The sequence below is a fragment of the Equus asinus genome, chromosome 1, assembly GCF_041296235.1.
Source record: "Equus asinus isolate D_3611 breed Donkey chromosome 1, EquAss-T2T_v2, whole genome shotgun sequence".
NCBI lineage: Eukaryota > Metazoa > Chordata > Mammalia > Perissodactyla > Equidae > Equus > Equus asinus.
In genome coordinates, this window is record NC_091790.1 from 62,804,720 (window position 1) to 62,819,279 (window position 14,560).

At 43.3% G+C, this 14,560-nt stretch overlaps 1 long non-coding RNA gene across 1 annotated transcript; it reads left to right on the top strand.

Moving 5' to 3' along the window:
- The first annotated feature begins 659 nt into the window (after positions 1 to 659).
- LOC139041297 (uncharacterized) lies at positions 660 to 14,459 on the top strand. The gene is made up of 3 exons (XR_011496189.1): positions 660 to 776; positions 961 to 1,151; positions 4,383 to 14,459. It is a non-coding gene; the product is annotated as an uncharacterized lncRNA (long non-coding RNA).
- The last annotated feature ends 101 nt before the right edge of the window (positions 14,460 to 14,560 follow it).

Here is a 14,560-nt window from a genome sequence, read left to right on the forward strand (position 1 = left end):
TGGGGAACGGGGCATTCTGGTACACACAGTGAGGAATCCTTCAGCAGTCTGGACCCTGTTTCACAGGTCCAGGGCTCCAGACGTCTTCCGGTCTCTCCCTTTCCTGAGACCTCCTTCAGTTCACACTTTCCTTCAGAAAGGTTTCCCTTGTGGGCATTCCACACCAAGAACACGGCTCCACTAGGGAGCAAAGATTCAGCCTGCTCTCCTCCTTCCTGCCGAGGTCACCGGGGCCTCCCGGAGCCAACCGGGGGAGGGGGCTGTCCCTCAGCCCCATCACGTCTCATCTGTGGTCAAGGGAAACTGCCACGGCTCGGTCTTCTTCGATCCCTTCCCTCCCTGGGGACGGTTCGGACAATCCTGCCACCAACGCCCTTCCTCTTGGCAGTCCGCACACCGATTAGCCCCCGACATTGTGGGTGGCCTCCTGGCCCCTCGGTGGGGGCCGGGGTTACTCACCCATGGCATATGCCCCCTCTCCCTCAGGATACCTTGAGGAGACTGGCGGGCCACAGCGAGCAGGGCGGCCTGCCTTTTCATCATCTTGTCTTCCTTTGCATCCTCAGCTTCAAGTCGGTTATGGAGCACCCTCCGTGCAGCCACTCGTAGCTGTGCGGGACTGGTAGCAGGATGGATCGCCAACTTTTGGAGTTTCCCACGGGTGTCTGGAGCACTTCTGAGATCTGAAACACGGATTCGGGATCACTGTACTGCCCCGGGCCTCCAGGTCCCAGTTTGTGTATCGCCTGAGGCAGTCCTGCGGCCTCTGGAACAAAGTGTGTGGGTGTGGTGGGGTGGGGGTGGGGGGGGTGGGCGCGGGGCGGGGAGGGGCGGCTCGGCTTTCCCCAGGGCCCTATTGGACCTGTCTGAATTTAGGCCATTTAATGGGTGGCCGGCTTACTCTTTTCATGGCTTTCAGAAGCAGACCCCAACAATATCCTCCCTTTCCTCCATCCCCAGGATCATTGGGATTTCACCCTGCCTCGCTCTCTGGCACAGCCTGTCCACCAGGCCTGCGGATGTCCGATCCTGGGTCATCTGCCTTACCCGCTTGTTCCCTGGCTTCGAACGGAACGGATGACTTTGCCTCAGGCATGCTAACCTTCTCCTCCAGAAGCCCACAATTCGTATGGGGTGAGAATTCATATGGAGTAAGTATAATAATATTGCTCATAATGTTATTTTTATTATTAATAGCTAACAATTATATAGTGCTTCCTATATTCCAAGCAATATTCTAAGTGCTTTCTCAATGTTAACTCTTTGAATCCTTGCAATTCCCCCATGAGGTAGGTATTATTTCTTTCAAATGAGGAAACTGAGGCACCAGAGAGAGGCTAAAACCAATATGTAACTGATAAATGAATTCCTCGATAAGGCTGAGTAAATGCAGGCTCTTTGTGTTCGGAGTCTTGGCTCTTGATACTCTATACCTGTTCTCCTGCAAGTCCTATGAAACTCAGAAGCTTGTACCGTGGTGGTGAGGCACAGGGGCTTTAAGCACACTGCTGAGTTCCAGAGCTGACTCCACCCTTGGCTTGGTAGTGAAAACAGTCCTGGATTTGAGAAGCTCAGTATCTACTGCCCTCTCCTCTAGGACCCAGTAGAGGTGGGGGATACAGATGCAAATGTTGGGAGACTTTTAAGTTCTAGGGGCAGGTTGTATCCAAAGAAGCTGAGGGCCTGCAGGTAACTTCTCCTCGCCAGTTTAGCACCTCCCCTACCCCTTCAGCCCCCATCCATGCAGAAAGGCAGCATGAGCCTGGAATCACTCAGGCCTAGATGGAAATCCTGGCTCTGAAATGCACTGGCTTTGGGTAACAACTTAGGCTTCATGATCAAGAAGGTAAAATCAGAGGAAGATGGTGCTGTTGAGTGAGCATCCCAGCAGCTGAGTTAAACGGTAACCAAAATGACTGCCTGACTCAGGGGCATAAGGCTTTAATGCACACACACTTCACATGTCCCAGGCACAGGCTAGACATTCTACACGGCTCCTCCCTTTTCATACTCCCAATAGCCCCAGGAGTTGTGTTGTTCTATACCCACTTCACAGATGAATAAACTGAGGTTCAGAGACCTTAAGTAAGTTGTACCAAAAGTTGGGCTTCTTTGAATCCTTGTTACCATTATGGGCTTAACTGTATCCTCCCAAAATTCATATGTTGAAGACCTAACACTTAGCACCTCGGAAGGTGATTGTATTTGGAGACAAGGACTTTAAAATGGTGATTAAGTTACATGAGGCCATTAAGGTGGAGCCCTAATCCTGTCTGACTGGGGTTCTTGTAAGAGGAGGAAATTTGGAATCACAGGGAGACATCAGGAATGCGCTCACACAGAGGGAAGAACATGTTAGCACAGTGAGAAAGTGGCCATCCACAGGTCCCCTACTATCAGCACATAATCAGGAAGGGCAAAGAGGTTTTCTGGTGCCATTTTGTCCCGAGGCTTTATCTCATATTTCGTAACTCCTAGCAGCTCTGAAAAATAAATGTTATGAATGTGGAAATATCAATGGATCTGGGACTTTTTCTTGCATTATTGTCATTTCTCAGAGGATCAGAAGATGTCATAGGCATAAGCCTGTCTCTCCTAAGAAGGCCTGGAAAGAAATTACAGAAAGTGTAGAAGGCAGGAGCTACTTCTACTATAGCTCATTTCCAGATTCGGGCTAATATCAGATCTTCATTGGATTATTAATGTTTCTTGAGAGTGCAGCTTCATCAAATTTCTCTTCCCTGCCTGGGCCTTCAGCAGCTGATACGGTCATCAGCTGTCTAGCTTGTGGCCCTGCATACCTATGCCTTACCTATTCATATGTCCAAAGTGACATGAAGCTCAGGACGCCATATTTTCTGATTTATGGTATCATTTTTGGAAAAGTTTTATGAGGTATAAACAAAGCAAACTAGTTAAAAATCTAACAATCCTTTTTATTTGAAGAGAATAAGATTATATGCCATTAGAACTCCTCTGCAAAACCCAGGACATATATCTCACAACTTGCTTGACATTTTTTTTTAAAGATTTAATTTTTTCCTTTTTCTCCCCAAAGCCCCCCGGTACATAGTTGTATATTCTTAGTTGTGGGTCCTTCCAGTTGTGGCATGTGGGATGCTGACTCAATGTGGCTGGATAAGCGGCGCCATGTCCGCACCCAGGATCCAAACTGATGAAACACTGGGCCACTTGCAGCAGAGCACGCTAACCTAACCACTCAGCCACGGGGCTGGCCCCCTTGCTTGACTTTTGATAGGTAAGAAGGAGATAGAAATTCTTACCAGTGGCTATCTGGTTGCTAGAAACAGAAACTGCCTTTTGTTAACATAAGCAAAAGAAATATCTTTAAAGGCTATGGAATGACATATAAAATTGAGGGAAAATAGAACTTCAGGAAGAACCAGAACCAAAAAATAATGAGAGATACAGAGACAGAGATAGAGAGTGGGGGGGAAGGGAAGAAGGGAGGGAAGGATGGGTGGAGAAAGTGATAGAGTTAATTGAACAAGGTGGCCACAGCATAGGCTAAGGGAGGGGATGGGAGATTGACAGTAGTCCGTGATCCCAGAGAAGAATGTATTTATATACAAATGGAGGAAGGATACTGGACAAGCAAGTATAAGTGATTTTCACTAACAAAGCATTCCTAAATTACTCATAAGCATTACGTGACTCCCTGATTGTCACATGCACAAGTATTGCTCCATGAAATTCCTGCTTGGGGACTTCACCAAATGTCATCTATTTACACTCAACACCCATTTCCATCTCCTTGTACATTCTTTCTTGTGTTGCAGTACTTCCCATACTTGAGAGGGCTAAAAAGAACGTTTCCAAAACTCCCTTGATGCCACGGTTCCAGAATTGATTTAAGTTCCATCAATGTAATGCAGTTGCATGAGATTTGAAAGGCAGAAGGGGTAGTGAAGGGCAGCAGGGACATTTCGTATATTTATTTTCCGGCATTAGTAGGAACTCCAGGCCCTGGCAGGCATCAGTTTTTCCAGTGGCCAAAAGGCACTTTGCACTGCCTAGTCACCAACCTCATGGTCAGGGGCACGGAGACATCAGCCAGAATTTCCTGCAGTTCCCCCATCTCTGGACTACATCTGCTGAGGCCTGACCCTGAGCCTGAGCCTAGCAGCAGACACCAAACTCCATTCTACTAGCCCTTGCAATAATTCTGTGGATGTCTAATTTCCTATAGTAAAGCCCTTTCTAGTGGAGATACTTAAAGTAGTTTCTGTTTCCTGCATGCACCCTGAATGATACAAGTATCAAAAAGCTCCTTCAGTATCAATTTAATTTCCAGCTTTATTGCACCTTCTTTCAGTGCAATGATATGGTTCACCCATCTTATGGCTCCTTTCCTTGCACAGATGACAGAGTTTTCTTGAGTAATTGAGCAGAGCTTCCTCTGACTTTCCTACAGGTGAGTTGAGTTATTTTGTTCCTTGAGATCACTCCCATTTCCCAGAACTATTGTTGACTATGCTGCTTAGCTTCAGTGGTTTCTTTGTTGTGTTTCATCTCATTACTCCCAGAAATGTAGATGCCTCACCAGTGAAGAAAGACTAGGAGTGATGATTGCCTTGATGGCTGTTCTTTTAGGCCAGTTGGATCATAAAAGGCATACTTCTCCAAATATTATTATATCATGAAGCATTCTCTGGTGATAGCCCTTTGATAGGTACACTTATGGAAGAAGTTAGAGTTGGTATTATGCATTAGAATTTCAGTCACATAGTCCCTTGGATCTAGGAATCCCAAAGCTAGGGACTTATGTTACTGATATCTCACAAAAAATCCTCTCAGATTTACATATAAGTTTAGTGCAGGAATTTTTTTTGGTAAGTGTTTTTAAAAATGAAAACAGCAAAACGATCATTCAGGGACCATTTAATTGAATTACAGTATATTCAATTGATAAAAGTATTCAGCTGTAAAATAACATGGTTGGCCCAATACAGGAACATTTCCAAGATGTAATATTAAGTGAAATGATAAGGATGAATTGCACAAAATATTTAGCATTTAGCAAGTTTTAAGTATGACAGGTGAAAAAATATGCATTGGTGTCAACTACACATCAACTGTTCACTAATTCCCCTTGGGATCAAAATACTAGGTTCTGAGGGTTTAGAGTGGGGGGGTGGTATATCATTTTGTGTTTCAGTGGAGAAAGAGAAACATTACCAGGTATTTCAAACAGAGGGAATTTACAACAGGGGATTGTGGGTTGGTTATGCCAGGATTGGACGACTGAGAATGAGGGTATTCATTTCCTAAGGCTGCTGTAGCAAATTACCACAAACTTGGAGACTTAAAATAATAAGCATGAATGAAAAAAGAGAATGAAATATACAAAAAGAAGTGTATATGAGACATATAGGAAATGCTGACAATACTCAGTACACATGTAATCAACGTTTCAGAAGGACAGGAGGAAGAGAACGGAGCTAAAGCAATATCTGAAACAATTATGGCTGAGAAATTTCCAAAAGTGATAGAAGACTTCAAGCCACAGATCCAAGAAATGCTATGGATTCCCATGAAGACAAATACAAAACATTTAGAGCCCACCAAACATGGTATGGTCTAAGGTCTAAAGGGGTATTTCACAATAAGGAAGTGTGGGCCCAACTTTGCATCTCTTCATTGTGGGGCCTGTGAGTGAGGGAGAGGAAGAAGCAGCAATCATGGAGCAGGGCTATAGCATGGCTGCTGATGGGGGATAATTAGGAGGGAATGAAGGTGGCCTCAGAGGCTCATTGATCCCCTCAAACATTGCTTGAAGACCTGTAACTCAAGATTTGACAGAAAAATGGCTAAGAGTTTGCCTTCCCTTTTATCAAGGAAAAAAAATAGCTATAGTAATTCTTACTTACAACTACTTATACAAAGGGACAGAAAACCCAACTCAGTGGGTATAGACCATGAAGAGATTTTGTTTTATGTAAGTGCAAAGTCTGGCAGCAGCAAGCCTTACAGGTGTGGGTTGATCTAACCATTCAGGTGTCAAAATCAAGGATCTGCTTTCATTCTGGCTCTCTGTTCTGCTTTACTTGGTGTTGGCATAATCTCTAGGCTCTACGTGGTAGTCCTCCAACTTCTCCAGGTGGGCACTCCTCTGCAATAGCAAAATAGCCATGGCAGCTATGTCATCATATCTGTACAGCTCCCTCTTTTGGTAGGTCCTTCTAGGAAGGAGAGAACATTACTAGCTAAGAAATTATAGCAGATATCTCCTCTCACCTCTGAGGCTCAGATTGAGTCTTATGCCCATCTTTGAACCAAGATCGTGATTGAGATACCACGTTAGTCTTCAACTAAGCAGAGACCAGGTTTAGAGTTGGAATTGGGGGTTAATACTACCAAACCACAGCACTGGGATGGGGGAGGAGTGGTCTCCACAAAGCAAAATATAGTTGCTAACAGTAGAAGTGGGTAATCACCAGAGGAGGAACAAATGCTGAAAGCCAAAAAAAAAAAAAAAAAAAAAAAATTAACTCAAATCACATGGCATGACACTTGACCCACTTCTCTTCCCTTTTCCTCCTGGGTTAGCTCGGCTCTGTTCTCAACTGTTGCTTGAATGCACCAAACACCACGCCCTTGAGGCCTTTGCTCTCCCCAGAGCTTTATCCTGGAATGCTCTTTCCTCAGACATTTGCTTGGCTTTCTCCCTTGTTTTTCTATTCACGGCTCTATTTAAATGTCACTTCAGAGAGGCCTTTGGTGAATTCCCTATCAAAAATAGCAACTGCATTTCTATATACCCCCATAATTGGCTTTGGTTGTGTTTATAGCATTTATCACTATTTGACATTATTTTATGTCTCTCTTTGTCCTCACCACTGGAACGCACTCTCCCTGAGAAGATTCTCTCTTGCTCATTGTTGTATCGTGGTGCCTAAAACAGTGCCCAGCATGTAGTAAACATTAAACAAATGTTTGTTGAATGAATGAATGCGTTAGAATCCAAGACCTAACCCCACTTCTGTAATCTTAAGCAGGGAACTGAAGCCTTTATTGCCTCTGTTACCTTATCTGTCAAATGGAGATGCTTTCTACCACAGAGCATTATTCTTCAAGTAAGAAAATGTGTGGGAAATGTCTGGCATGTACAGATCTTTGATATATATTATTCTCACAAACATATATATTGATGTATATATATATATATATATATATATATATTCTCACAAAGCTTCATTCAGTGGACCCAATGAGGCCAGAATCCTTTATTTAAATCAGTTGTTATCGACCCTGGTGTCACTTTAGGATTACCGAGGGAATTCTTCACAGGTGCTGAGCTTGGTTCTCACCCTGAGTCTCTTATTTAATTGGCCTGGTGTGACGCCCAATCATTGGCAATTTTTAAAGCTCCCCAGCGGGGTCTAATATGCAGCCAGTGCTCAAGACCACTAGTTTCTAGTCATTGGTGGGCTGATGGCAGGGCTGGATGTGTAACCATCAGACTCATGGAAGCATTGTAAAACCTGGCCCTTCCAACACCTGGAAATCTCTAGAAGCCAGCTTGGCTTATTTTCTCCAGTACAAACCTTCAACTGGCAGACTACACAGATGATCCTTCCCACTGTGTTAGAAAGAAAAAACATCAGCCCTGCCTCAGATTTCTCAAATGATTTTTACATGTGCAAACCATGACCTGTTTCCACGCTTGTAGATGTTAGGGGGGAGAAAGGGAAGCTTAAAGGAGACCAGGGAGACTAGTGTGTATTTTCTTCTAAAGAAACTTTTAAAAGTGCAGAGAAACTGGCCTGGGACAGGGTCTAGGATCTAGATCTTATACTAACAGGGATGATGCATGTGAACAGTGCCCAGGACAATTCCTGGCCCATCGTAATTAGTGTTCAATTAAGCAAACTAGACTTGCCTAAGGTGTTATGATAATAATGACACAACAAACAATGAATCCTTTTTTTGAGCATCTTCCCTGTGTTAAGTATTTTAGGTAGGTAATTTTTTATCTCTACAACATTACGGTAAATCACTGGTTTTCTCCCCTTTCACAACTGGCAAAATTAGGATCTGAAAGCTTGCAGCTGGGAGAGGGAAGACTCAAGATTAGCATTCAGGGCTGACACCAAAGTTCATCTTCCTGCCTGTATACTCTATACTGTTTCTAGAATCCCCTTAACTCTCAAACTCTATGACTCGGAGCAACTTGGACCTTTTTCACCTGCAGTAAACAGAAAGCTTTTCCTTCACTTAAAATAATGTAAATAGTGATAAATGCTAGGAATACAACCGAAGCCAATTGTGGGGGTACTGGGTTAGAGATGCTGTTCAAACCTCATCCCATTCAGACCCTCTGACTATTGATAGGAGAGGGAAAGTGGAAGAGAGAGGTTTTGCCTGATCTTTGAGGCATACACCTGTGTGGAGAGAGGGGGCAGAAATGCCTGGTTTTCTGTTAAGAGGTAGGGCCATGGGAGGAAGCTGCTGCCCACTCCTCAAACTGTGCAAGTCCTCCTGATTCAGGGCAGTTCTACAGGCTCTTGTCTCTGCTTATCTGGAACTCTCTGCTCCTTGTGAACACCCACCATCACCTTTGCCTAGAAATTCCTATTCACCCTTTGGATCCACAGTTTAAGTGTCACTTCCTCCAAGAAGCCTCCTCTGGTTCTCCACCACTCCCACCCCTACCCTAAAACAAAATATTTTCACATCTTCTTTTGTTGTGTTTATGGTAGTTTGTAATTAAATAATAATTTTGAGTAATTGTTTAGCGCCTACCTCCCCTTTGTCAGCTCCATCAGGGCAGGAACCAGATCTTTCTGATCTACCTCCATATCCCCATCGCCTAACACAGTGCCAAACACATAGAAGGGCCTCAACATTTTATTTGCCTGGCTGTAAGTGTTACAATGAAGAGACCAAACTTAACCCTTCCATTTTTTCTATCTTTCTCAGGAAACAGAGGAAAGGGAACCTCTGCCACTCCAGTGCAGCCTGACATTCCTGAGATGACTCAAGACACAACTAAACAAATGGTATGCACCTGGGTATGTGGAGCTTGAGGAAGAGCTTCACTCATCTTTCACCTTCTATTCTCTGATGCTGGGTAGGGTCCTCCTTTCTGGTTTTTTTTTTTTTGGTGTTGTTCATTTATTTTTTTAATGATTGGCCCTGAGCTAATATCTGTTACCAATTTTTTGTTCTTCTTCTCTCAAAATTCCCCTAGTACATGGTTTTATATTCTAGTTGTAGGTCCTTCTGCTTCTGCTATGTGGATGCTGCTTCAGCATGGCTTGTTGAGATCCATTCCCAGGATCTGAACTGGTGAAGCCCTGGGCTGCTGAAGCAGAGCATGTGAACTTAACCATTCGGCCACGGGGCTAACCCCCCCTTCTTGGTTTTTGGTTTCCACCCACCACCGTGATGTCAGACTCTCTTTGACTTTGAGAATCTCCTCTGGCAGAGAAGGGAGGTAGAAACCTCTTCAAGTGTGGGGTGGTTCCTGCCTTAGCTGATATCGCTGCAGAAACCTCTCTCCACAACCTGGTCATGGGCTTGGCACCTGCCGCAAGAAATTGGACCTGTAGCATGTGCAATGGTTCTGAAGCCTGTGACCAATCCTCCCACTGCCATCAAAATAAAGGGTGGTTCTGAGACCTATTTCAACTTTTTTTTTAAAGATTTTATTTTTTTCCTTTTTCTCCCCAAAGCCCCCGGTACATAGTTGTATATTTTACTTGTGAGTCCTTCTAGATGTGGCATGTGGGATGCTGCCTCAGCAAGGTTTGATGAGCAGTGCCATGTCCGCACCCAGGATTCAAACCAACGAAACACTGGGCCACCTGCAGTGGAGCGCACGAACTTAACCACTTGGCCACAGGGCCAGCCCCCTATTTCAACATCTTAAATTCAGCTTCCAGAGACTGAGGGTGACCTTTTCCCCAGACACCACATTTTAAAATGTAATGGGCTCTTTGATTTTGCAAACAAAATCTTGCAAGCAGTTAAATTACATTTTTAATATTCCCAGCACTTAGCCAGGAAAAGATGCAGACAGAATTGAAAAGCATCCTGAGGTTTTCTGTCGTTGTTTTTATTTAAATGCCCAGATTAGACCATAATTCATCTCAAAATGGCAGGAGGCCTCTTCAGGCACTTCACACTTCAAAATGTCTTAGAAAATCATGTCAATTTTGGCAAGCCTCTTGCCATGCCAGAAACAACAGCAGATGCTTTTCTCCTTGAGTATCATCTATTGTGAATCAGATTATTAAAAAATACACCTTGCTCTTTTATTTTTGCCTCTGTTTTGAGGATTTTATGGCATCTCTGCAGTAATTGATTTGTGTCACATTCCTGCATAAGTAGCATTCATTGTCCCACTTTTTAGAAGGGGGAATTGAAGCAGAGGTGTGGTAAACCAACTTTCTTATGATCCCGGAGAAACTCACTCATTCATTCACTTGTTCATTCAGTAACCATGTCTTGAGAACCAGCTATGCCCTGGTCACTAACCAGACCTTGAGGATACATAAACGACTATCTCACAGGCCAGTCTCCAGATCTCTGGTAGAAGAGAGAGTCAATAAATGATTACAACATTCCACGATAAGTGCTGAGGTGGATAAAGGGGCCACAAAGAATCGCCCCTCAGCCAGCTTGTCTGTAAGAGAAGGCTTCCCACAAGAAGTGAAATATGAGTCAAATCTTGAAGGATGAGTAGGACCCCAACCATCCAAGGCCTGAGTGGCAAGAAGGGCTTTTACAGCAGAGGGAGCAGCATGCACAAGGCACAAAACAGCTTCGTGTTTTCTGGTTTTAGGTGGTTGGAGAAAAAGATGTATATGTGGGATTGAAAGAAGATAGGCAAGAACGAGAACGAGAACAGTCTTACATGCCAATCACGGGACGTGGACTTCCTCCTGACACAGTGGGACGAAAACAGTATAGAGTGTGTTAGTACTCACTCACTTACTTAGTTCAGCCTAATTCAGGTTCATACAAATTCCCCCTTTCCCTGTCTTTAGTGGTCAAAGAGAGTGTTGATCTATCTGAAGAAATATAAAATTATTAAAATCACTTTTTCAGATCCAAGGACCTCTTTGAACTGTCTAAAGTCATCCTGCATGCAAATGTGCATTTGCCTGGGTAGATTATCTAAAGCCTTCGTTGGATTTCTCAAGTGATCTAAAGCTCTAAAAAGTATAAGAATCACTACTCTGTTTATTTTATGAAAACTTTCAGCCCTTCCCAAAGTTGATTTTATCCAAGTAGAATTCTTTTATATCAATCTCTTAAAATTTACTGGTTGCTTGTTATCCATGTGGGTACCATATCATGTACCATTCTATTATTTCAAACAAAACAATTCTTCACATTTCCCAGCAGCAGGTTAATCCATGTTTGTTAACCAACTAAAACTGGACTTCTAATCTCAATTACTATTCTTTAGACCTATGGGATTTTCATACTTTCTATGTGAGAAGTTTGAGACAAAGGTACTATATTGGAGAAATACAGGTATTTGAATGTTGGGGGAAGCACAGATGATTTTCAAAAGTTAGAGTCATAATTCTATGGTGAGTTAGTTAAGATTATTTGGATTGAAATTAAGAGAAGAAACTCTACTAAATTTATTGGAAGGAGAGAGAAGCGTATTATGCTACCTAAGGTTAGAAATGTAACAAGTAACAGTGAAGTAAAATCAGGGACTTGAACTTCATCATGACGTCCTATATCTTTTCTCTTCTCTCTGCTGTTAGCTTCATTCTCCCTCTCTCTCTCTCTGTCCGTCTCTATCTTTCTGGACAGATCAGCCTTTTCTCATTTCCAGTACACAGTGTGTAAAACCCGTGAGAGTTCCTACCTCTCACACAGAATGATCTCTGTTTGTATATCCCTCTGTCTTCATCTCTCACAAATCGTTCCAAAATCACTGAACAATGAGTGCATTGGTCCCTTTGCATTAGATACCCAGTCCTGCACTGTACACTTAGATATGGCTGTTCTGTCCCTAACCATATGGCTCGGCAGGAGAGAAAATTCCTGGAAAAATGAAGTTGTGAAGATCAAACAATGGATGCCACTCTGTACATGGTAGGTGACAGAATGCCTGTCATGGCTGCCGGGACTAGGTTGTCCATTATTCTAAAAACATCTCTATTTTGCAGTAGACATGAGATTAGGATGCCAAACTGAGCTAGACATAACCTCTACATCTCCTTATAGTTCTGTGTCTACCATTCACTGCCTGATCTCAGTAAGTCACTTCCACTCTCTGGGCCTCGTCTTCCTTAGTTAAATTAACAGGACAGACAGAACTAGAAGTTCTTTATGGTCCATTACAAGGAGCCCATGAGCCTAAGACAACGTCACTATTCTTTCAGTCATTCTTTGTCAAGAACCTCAGGCTCATTGTCCAGAGGTTATTCCGTGGAGAAGTTATAAGCAATTCCTGAAGACCCTCCTCCATGAATCCCACTAGTATAGAACGTCAAGAAAAATCTCAACCAGTTACAAAAACCTTTTCTTTGTGAAAATCAGAAATGCAAACTGATTAAAGTCATGATTTCACCCTTCTCTTAAAAACATAGAAAACATTCAACACAGTAATTTACATCCTGGAAGGCTTCACAGATGTAGTCCTATAGCACTCAGGACTTGAAACCCATCCTCCAAGCTTTACAAAGCCAGACATTACAGTAAATCTCGCTAGCTGTATGGCCTCATCTTTGGCCAAGAGACTGGAGAAGATCTAGGTGGTGAATGTGTTGCCAGTGAGATAGTTGTGTTGTTTTGGTAGAAAACTCTAGAAGAGGATCTGCAGCCAGAAAACCCTACTGCTGAGACTTCAGCCTCCAAAGATCCCCCAAGCTCTTTGAAAATCAGGCCAGTCTCACAGCCTTTCCTGAACCCAGTGATGAAGAACGAGTCTGAAGAATCGGAGACATGGATCAAAAGGTTCAGGAAGCTAGAAGATGCCCTATACTTGTGTGATCTGAATAATGCAGGTGAAGTGCGAAGCTTAAAGCTAATAAACTTCTGTTTGTGTTTTAGTCTGAAAGTGGTGATCTCATTTTCTTTCACTTGTTAACAAACACAATTTGTATATAACCCACGTGCCTGGCACTGTGCTGGGCGCAGTCAGGGAATACAAAGATGGATCAGATGTGTAACCTCCACCAGGTTGCTTAAAGTTTCTCTGTGTCTCTGGAGGAATCCACTTCACCACCTGGGTCTAACCCACAGTCCAATCTTGCAATTCCCTTGATTGACATTTTCAGCATGCTTGCTAACAGACTGAACTCCAAACTTCTTAGCAAAGCAAAACCTGATCCTTGTCTACCTGACCAGTGTCTTCTCCTTCAGTTGCTATTCTCTCAGCATACCCTATCCTGTCAGAGTCAACAACGTGCCTTCCTCAAATGTGATTTCTCCTGTGGCCATGCCCTCCATCTGTGCTGTCTGCCTCTCCTTTACCTACCTCACCCCCTCCCAACTCCCCGTCTTGTCCAACTGGCTAATTAATGCCTAAACATATTTTACGTTGGAACTCCACTCCACTCCTCTGAGACTCCACAGACAGATCTAGGCCAACCTTTATCTGATCACTTAGAGTTCATTAACATCCAGTATCATATTTGATATATTGTATTTTTTCAATCGAGGGCTTGTTACTATCTCACCAGTAGACTATATTCCCTTTTTATCCCCAGCATCTTGTGCAATTCTGTTCAACACTTTTTTTGAGGCAATAAGTAAATAAATAAATGTACATAAATAACTAAATCCAAGATGGGAGGTGATAAATGCCATTAGGGTGTGCTACGTGGGCATTCAGAGAAAGGAGGTTCCTTCCCATAAGGTGATCAGGAAGTCTCTGGTAATATGGGACTGATCATTAGAGATCAAGCGCAGTTTGTATACAAAGGGATGAAATGGAGCGCCCTCTCTGGCAAAGGTGCAGGTTAGCCAAGCAAAGTTATGTATGAAGCTCAAGGAAAGGAGTTTGCTTTGTATAAAATGTAAGGACTATTAAGAAGAATATCAAACGGTAGAAGATGGGACCAGATCCAGGAGGATCTTAGATGCCAGACCTGGAGATGAAGATTTCATTCAAAGATAGTGAGTAGTAGTGAGGGTTTCTAAGCAGGGGAGTGGTATGATCAAGTTGTACTCCAGAAAGTTGGTGTTTCTGTGCAGAATGAAGGAGAAATTGAAAGCAGGAAAAGGAGGAAGGAGGCTATCGGAGTGTCCAACTGAGAGAGAATGTAATCCAGAACCAGGTCAGAGGCCTGCAGAAGGGAGGAGCACATACAAAAGCACATGGGCTGAAATTGTTGTACTTAATCACACGCTGTGGCTCGTGAAGACTTAGTGTCCCCTATGTGGCTCTGGAAACATGAAACTTGTAGAAACAGAGATAAGAGTGGTTGTTTTCAGGGGACAGGGGGAGATGTTTAAAGGGTACAAACTTTCAGTTTTCAGATGAATAAGTTCTGAGGATCTAGTGTACAGCATGGTGAGGCTAGTTAATGTAGGGGAGGAAGACATTTCCTCTTCCCAAATGTGG